Source organism: Prionailurus bengalensis, chromosome D3 (assembly GCF_016509475.1).
Source record: "Prionailurus bengalensis isolate Pbe53 chromosome D3, Fcat_Pben_1.1_paternal_pri, whole genome shotgun sequence".
NCBI classification, from domain to species: Eukaryota; Metazoa; Chordata; class Mammalia; order Carnivora; family Felidae; genus Prionailurus; species Prionailurus bengalensis.
Genome location: NC_057356.1, coordinates 76,970,836 through 76,978,858, shown reverse-complemented (window position 1 = coordinate 76,978,858; position 8,023 = coordinate 76,970,836).

Here is an 8,023-nt window from a genome sequence, read left to right as displayed (position 1 = left end):
TATTTTTAAGACAGAGAGAGACAGAGCATGAACGGGGGAGGGGCAGAGAGAGAGGGAGACAAAGAATCGGAAACAGGCTCCAGGCTCCGAGCCATCAGCCCAGAGCCCGACGCGGGGCTCGAACTCACGGACCGCGAGATCGTGACCTGGCTGAAGTCGGACGCTTAACCGACTGCGCCACCCAGGCGCCCCCTGTGGATTTTTTTTTAAGAGGTCATTAGACTTAAGAACTACTAGTCTAGGGAGAAGGATCTGGTATAGTAGGCCGATGTGTTATTCATTCCGTAGTTATTTCACGCTTCCTGTGTGCAGAGCACCATGCTGAGCCCTAGAGATACTCATGAATGAAACACACATAGCCTCTGTCCTCAAGAAATGTACAGTCTGGTGGGAGACAGAGGTCAGTCAACAGCAGTTAGGGACTGGCACACTGGCGAAAAGCTGGTTTTAAGTAGCAGATTAGGTTGGGTTTTAGGACTCAGGGATGTGATGTCCTTCCTCCTTCCTCGGGGATATGGATGTTGAAAGAGGATCCTTGAGAGGGGTATAAACATTAACACAAAGGTCTCCGTTCCTGCTGGTGGGATTTCAGGAAAGCCATTTAAATAGCTAGACTGGAAGACAAATCAGAACCTTTGCTAAAAGAATAAAATATTGTCCAGAGTATACATGTTAATAACCAATATCATCAATATACTACCCAGTTAGTGTCTGATATTGATTTATAGGCTGTGCCTGTGTGGGGGACTCTGTTTCCATATATTTAAAGATACACGTCTGAGAATTGCACCTGATGCTATTAGAATGTCAAAATAATGCTTATGGGGTCTGGAATGATGCTAGAGATTGGTGGCTATTAGCCGGTTGTTGGAATTTGAGCCTGACATGCACAGCAAGGAAAGCCCAGTGGCAAAATTACCAATAATGGAAATAGAAGCCAAAACATTTTTTTTTTTTAATGAAAAAGGATTTGGGACCTAGCTGGGTGGGAAGAGATAGCACGTGAGAGTAAAGCATCACGTGTTGCTGATGGTAATGATACATCGTAAGGGCTTTCTTACTTAGACCATCAAGATCCTTCCAAAATCATTGAAATCGTCCTGAAGGGTATTCTTCCTAATTGATATGACTCAAAGTGTATTTTTGTCGTTAACGATTATCGTGTTGGAAGGTATTCACAATACTCCCACTGGGGACCTATGTGCCAAGGCATGTGCTCCCGAGGGAGGCTCATCTGAGTACCATTAAGTTTGGCTTGATTGGGAGAAGCATCCAGACCTTCCATAAACCTTCTGTGTCTGTATTCATCCATTGGGTTGGTGTCATAGCATACTTGAAGGTGAAGGAGAATGTTTCAACCAGTCATCGTAAGGCGGAGAGGTCAATTTCTCTGAAAGTCATACAGCCTTGCTGTGAGGCATCCCAGATCAGTGGAGATCCGCTCTGGATGGTAGAGACTTTGCTTCGTGATGAGTTTCCCCCACCTGGCTGCCCTCAGTTTTCTCAGTGGTGACACCTGTCCCTCGGGAGGGACAAACAGCATCGGGCAGGTAAGGGGTCAGTTCTGGCCCCTGACACTTCACTCTGGCATCTAAGCTGCGATGAAGCAGAATGGACGTGGCTAGAAAATGGCCTGACGCTGAACAAGGGTAACAGCCAGCCTTGTCTTTAGAAAGCTAAAGAGAAGCCTGTCTTTGCTGACCAGAAGGCCAGAAGACAGGGGCCAGAGGCCGTTACAGGGGCTCCAACACATCAAACCACCTTTGCAGGCCGTAGTGAGGGGAGGGGGGAGGCAAAGACGGAGACCTCCTCTCTCAGACCTCACGATCTTTTTGGAGAAACCAGACCCCTGCCAGTAGAGAGAGCATGAATCATTGCTGGCACCTCTCCGGGCTGTATGCTAGAGAGTCAACAGGCTACCCGGGCGTGGAGATCAGCAAACCTGGGCAAGTGCCTATGAGCACTTGAGATTGACTCACGTGCTTGGATTTGACTTCCCCTCAATGAAATGCAAACGTATCTTGGCACCAGCCTTAAGGTCATTGTGGATTCGGGGGCGTTTCTGCTGGCTTCACCCTGGCAGGACTGAGAGGTGGGTAGGGCTGGTCTCAGAGCTCCTCATGTCTCTTGTGGCAGCCACATTTCTTCTCCTGGACAGCTCCCAGGGCCTTGAAGCTTCTCTACAGGCACCAGAAGCTTCTCTACTATCCACCCCATGCAGGCAACCCTCTTGCCTCTTGCCCACTGTGGAAATGTACTAGCTCAGGGCGCATGGCTGGCTTAGTCGATTGAGTGTCTGACTCTCGATTTCACCTCTAGTCATGATCCCAGGGTCATGGGATCGAGCCCTGTGTCGTGCTCTGTGCTGAGTGTGGAGACTGCTTAAGATTCTCTCTTGCTCTCTCTCTCTCAAGGAGAGAGAGAGAGAGACAGAGAGACAGAGAGAGAGAGGGAGAGAGAGAGAGAGAGAGAGAAATCTAGCTTTATACAGTGTTGGCAAGGGTATGGGGAACAGGCACCCTCATCTACTGCTGGTGAGAATATAGACCAGTACGGATTGCAAAGCAAATTATCAGGTTTACAAAAGCCCATATCTTTTGACACAATTCTACTTTTACGAATTTCTCCTACAGATGTGCCCCAAATCACAGTATTGCTCACATAGAAAAAGATTAAAAACATTCCAAATATCTATTAGAAAGACACTGGTCAAATAACATAAGGTATATTCATAGAGAGAAATATTCTGGGGCCATTAAAATAATGTCAGATGTATTGGTGTGTGTGTGTGTGTGTGTGTGTGTGTTTAAGAAACCTGTGAATCAGTCTCAGAGATCTATTGTTCTGCTCAAAGCGTTACAGAGTAAAAAACCCAGAATGCTTGGCTGTGTGTATAACCTGTTTCCATTTCAGTAGAAAAAGGAAAAGAGTTAACTGTGTCTTTATTTGTCTGGCAGGATGTCAGAGAAGTTGCTCGTGGAGGTTGCCAGGGAAGAGGACAAGAGATGCCTGGGGTTTGGGGAACGGTAGAGACATCTCGGCTAAGCCTTCATCTCCAGAGGCCCCTGGTAAGTTCCAGTATCTGGGCTGAGAGTATGACCCATTCATCCCTTAGCACTTCAAAGTAGACTGAGCATTGTTCCAGCAATAAAACAGAATGAGAAAGGATCAGATAGCAAATCTGGTAAGATTTCTGACACTACGGGGGGGTTGATATTAAATCCATGTGGCTCAAAACTGGAATTATAAAAGGCAGCATGCATCAGTTGGTGGGGGCTAGACGGAGAGAGGGCACATGGTGGGGTTACTGTGTATTTCCATGGCATCCAGTGGCTCCCTGTTCCCTTCAGGGCACGCGGCTCCCAGGAATGTGTGTGGAAGAAAGAATCACCCTCAGAATTAGAAAAAGAACCCGAATCTGGTTCTCCGCTCTGCCACTTACTGGCTGTGTGACATGACTAAGGCAGCTCTCAGACCCAAGTGTCCTCATCTACAAAGTGGCTGTGGTGTTTGAATGAGACAGCATATGGCCAAGGATTTGTACACGAGTATGCGAGCAAAATCTGTGCCCAATGGAGACAAGCGTTTCTCTACTTCTCCGCCTTTCCATAGGCTTTTGGTTTTTCCCTCTGGTTTAAGGATATTAAATCACTGGCACCTTTTATTGTGAGCTGTCTTCTTTAGAAGTTGGTGACACGTGGCTACCAACTTTGTTTTAGAACATGGTAACACGCGTTTTCCCTTGGCTGGCACCGATGCCCCCTTCGTCTACTGTGTACCCCAAGTTGATGATGTCCGTTTCCTTGCTATTTTGTTCATGACTCTCTTTTGCTAAATGGATGTAATTTGCCCTGCTCTTTCCCAGCGTAGGGGAGATGCTTATCTCTAACTGGGTGGCTGCTTTGAACCTTCACTGAACGTGGGACCCCACGTCCCATTCCCAAGACAACCATTGTTAGTTCTCGCGTAGACTATGAACACAGACACATGCATGTATGGTTTCGCCACCTTTTAAATACAAATCGACGCCATAGTATCTAGTATTCTGAACCTTGCTTTTTTATTTCACAATGTATCTTCGAGATCACTTTGTATCAGTGCACAGAGAGACTCTTGACTCTCTTTCTTTGGTTGAGTAATAGGACGTTGTGAATTGTTAAAGGAGTTGGAGTTTTACAGAGGACTAGACATATTTCAATAACGGAACCTTGAAAAATCTGTCCAAGTTGACCTCAAGGGAGAGTAAAGGGGGATGATATATAGGCCAGCTGCAAACAATGATTTGGGGGGGACATTACGTTTACACCCCGTGAGACTTCTCCGTGGACCCCTTCCAGCCACCATGCATTCTAGGGGCAGGGTGGATCTTAATTTGTTTAAATAGGTCCCCGGATCCCTTCACCTCTTGCAGGTTCCAACAATGCTGCCATGCAATTCCCTACCCCAACCTGGAGCCTCGTGTTTGGTTTGAGTCGACCTGCAAGGAAATTCTCCAGAGCGCACCTCCAGAATTTTCTTAATCCAAACACAGCCCCTGCCTCTTGGAGGCCGTTGTCCTTAGAACTCAAACCCTTTTGGCGGCTGAGTGCCCCAAAGCCAGACTGTCTGCTCCCCCTTGCTGGTGGCCTGAACTTGTTCGTCTCGGTGTGGGATTTGGGGGGCAGTCTCTTCACTCGGTCTAAGAGGGCTGGGAAAGGTGGAGTCGCAGGTCCTCCCGACAGGCCATTTCTTCCAGCGGCCTTGCTCTCGTCATTTTAGGGACCTTCTCCTCCCTCTGCGTCTTCAGGGGCAGAAAGCGAACCGTGGGTTCCCTTTGAGGCTGAGTTCCGGCTACATGTTGCTTAGCGGCTCTTATGGAAGAAGGAGACGGTCTGTGACAGCCCAGGCTTTGCTTATGCGATAGACCAGAGTAAGAAACCTACAGGTTTGGTTGACAGAATGAGGGCCTCTGAATTCACTGATCTGTCTTGGGTGACACCCTCCGAGAAGCCACAGCAAAACCTGACTCACTGTAAGCACCTAGAAGAAAACCTGATGCCTATTTGAGGGGACGCAAAGAAAAGTCAGCTGCTTTTCAGAGCTCGGAGCACAGCGGCCCCGCTCAGCTAGCAGGACGCCTGGTCATCTGACACTCGGTCTGTCCCTGGGTCAGGCGAAGGGCAACACCAGGCACTCCCCCAACTGTTGCAAAAATACTTGAATCTCACAGATGCTGCGGACAGACCAACGAATGACTTGACTTGGTTCTGAGGCACATGGAGTCCATCTGAACGTCTCCCATGCTGGAGTTCATTCTGACGCTGCACATACCCAGAAGCAGAGGCAGAGAACTCCCAGTAACCTCCAGAAAATCCAATTTCCGGCGATGTGCGACAAAACCACTATTTAATAGATGCAAATGTCAGGCTTGGATATTTTTAGGCTTTCTTGTCAGTGCGTGAGTCATTTGGAATGACAGATTGCTTTCAGGTGGGGGGCGGGGGGGAGAGCAAGGATCTTCTCCGAACCCCGTTCCTTCGCTGATTTATTGCGTACCTTTGACTCTCGCGAACCCTCTCGGCAATATTACAGGAAGCCGCCTGGCACTGACACCGCATCCCAAATCAATTTACCAAATCAGTTAAACAGAACCGTGGCTCGGTTCCCTTTAAGGAAAAAGCCAGTATGAAGATCTGGTCCTGGCCTGTCTGCTCTGCACACGTTTCAAACTCTCTCTTTTTGGTGGCCCCAGACCCTGGAGGCTTTCGCTGGGGAGGCTCGGCTGGCCCTTTTGCCCGGGTAACAGGTGAGGGAGAGTGACAGTGTGACAGTGCTCGGTCACCCTCGCTCTCCTCTCTTTGCAGCGGGAGAGATGGTCTGAGGAGCCTGATCAGGTAGACCTGGGGTCTGTGACTTCCAAAGCTGTGCCTTCAAGTGATATGCCTCTCAGCTCTTGCTACGTCATTCGATTCACTTGGGGAGATTTTTAAACTACCAATGTCTGGACCTCGGTCGCAGAGATTCTGTTTTGACTCAGGGGTGACCCCACCCGCACTGTCCTTTCTGAAGGGAAGGGGGAGGAAGGGAGGGAGAGACCATGAAGGATTCCCATGGGAGCCCATCGAAGGAACGGACGAATCTTGTTATCGGTTCGTCCCCAGGTCCTGGCCCATCACTCGGTACCAGAAAATACTCCAGAAAGAACCAACAGGAGGCCGAATGGGTGGTTGAGAATGGGAACTAGAAAGCTTTGAAGACAAGCAGGAGGCCAAACAGTGCGGTGGGAAAACGGCTGTGGGGGGAGCGAGCTGTGATTTAGTGCCGCCATTTGCAAACTGGGTGCTTTGGGTAAGACGCCCCCCTCTCTGACTCTTAGTTTTCTCATCTGCAGAGCAAGGGGTTCGGAGCAGATAGTTTCTACTGTTCCTTCTCTGTTTCCAAAGTCCTCTGAGTAGATGGTTGCTATGCCTACCCGTGGCATTTGGCTATTTTTATTGCACTATGTGATTCCAGTCAGCTCTGAATTGGCTTAAGCTAGAGAGCGGTTGTCCTTGAACAAGAAGTCTGGGGCCATCAAAAAGAGGTTGCTTGGTGACGGTTTGTGCAGCGACGACAGACACCCAGTGTAAGGGGAGAAGGCAGGGTGTTCCAGAACATTCTCTGAGGCCCACGGTAATTCCATGGTGGGTGGGTGGGGGTGGGGAGGGAACACACAAGCCCGGAGCATTTCTTTTCGATGTGAGCTGCAGGTGTGGGGGGAGAAACACGGAGGCCCAAGCTGGCTTCAGAGACTTAAAAGTCCAGGTCGACTCTTCTCCTGACCCAACTCCCTTCAGCATTGCCCAACTCTCTCCAAACACTGCTCCATGGCTGTTTATGGGCAGATGAAGGAAAGCTCTCTGTTGACTCTATTTCCAAACCCTGCCTTTTGGAATTGACACAAGAAGAGGACAAACTGCTCGCCAGGGTTGGCCATCCAGTCAGCTGGCTCCAACCCCCTCTTCCAGCTTTCTGGCTCTGTCTCCTCAAACAAGCTACGGAAACAGACATCAATAACGCAGATAAAAAGCAGGGCCACATGGGCTTTGAACCCCAAGGCCGAATGGCTTATTGCAAGCGGGTCAGCTTCCCTCTGTGGCTTCCAGCCCCCAGGGGTGAAAGACCAAAGCTCCCCTCCCTCCTTCCTTGAGACCCTCCCTGCTCACGGTTGGGTCCCCATGGGTGGGGGACCCGAGCGTGACCTGTACTTTCAGGGATGCTCCCTCGGTGCTCCAGGTGGCCAAAGCCTCAGGTCTGCTGTGGCCGCAGGGGAGAGGAAGGCCGTAGCTTGGGACACATGCCTCCATCAACGCAAAGGCAGTATTCCATTCCGGTTAAAAGAGCAAGCTCTAACGAGAGTGCTCGGTCTATCTCTTCCAAGTCCTGTGACCTTGGATGAGATTTTTCTTAATCCAGTCATCGCTTTCCTTCTCCCATCTGAAAAATGGGAATAACGATGCACCTGTCTAGAAAGGCTGTTCAGAGGATTGAATGTGTTATTTCTAGGAGCGCCTGGGTGGCTCAGTTAAGTGTCCGGCTCTTGTTTTTTTAAATTTTGAAATGTTTTTATTTATTTTTGAGACAGAGAGAGGCAGAGCATGAGCAGGGGAGGGGCAGAGAGAGAGGGAGACACAGAATCGGAAACTGGCTCCAGGCTCCGAGCTGTCAGCACAGAGCCCGACGCGGGGCTCGAACTCACGAACCTGAGCCGAAGTCGGCCGCTTAACCGACTGAGCCACCCAGGCGCTCCCAAGTAACTGACTTTTGATTGTGGCTTAGGTCATGATCTGGAGGTTCGTGGGTTTGAGCCCTGCATCAGGTTCTGTGCTGATGGCTCGGAGTCTGCTTGGGATTTTCTCTTCTCTCTGCCCCTCCCCCGCTCATGTGCATGCTCTGTCTCTCTCAGAATAAATAAAAATTTTAAAAGGTTATCTTTTTTAATGTTTATTTTTGAGAGACAGAGTGTGAGTGGGGGAGAGGCAGAGAGAAAGGGAGACACAGGATC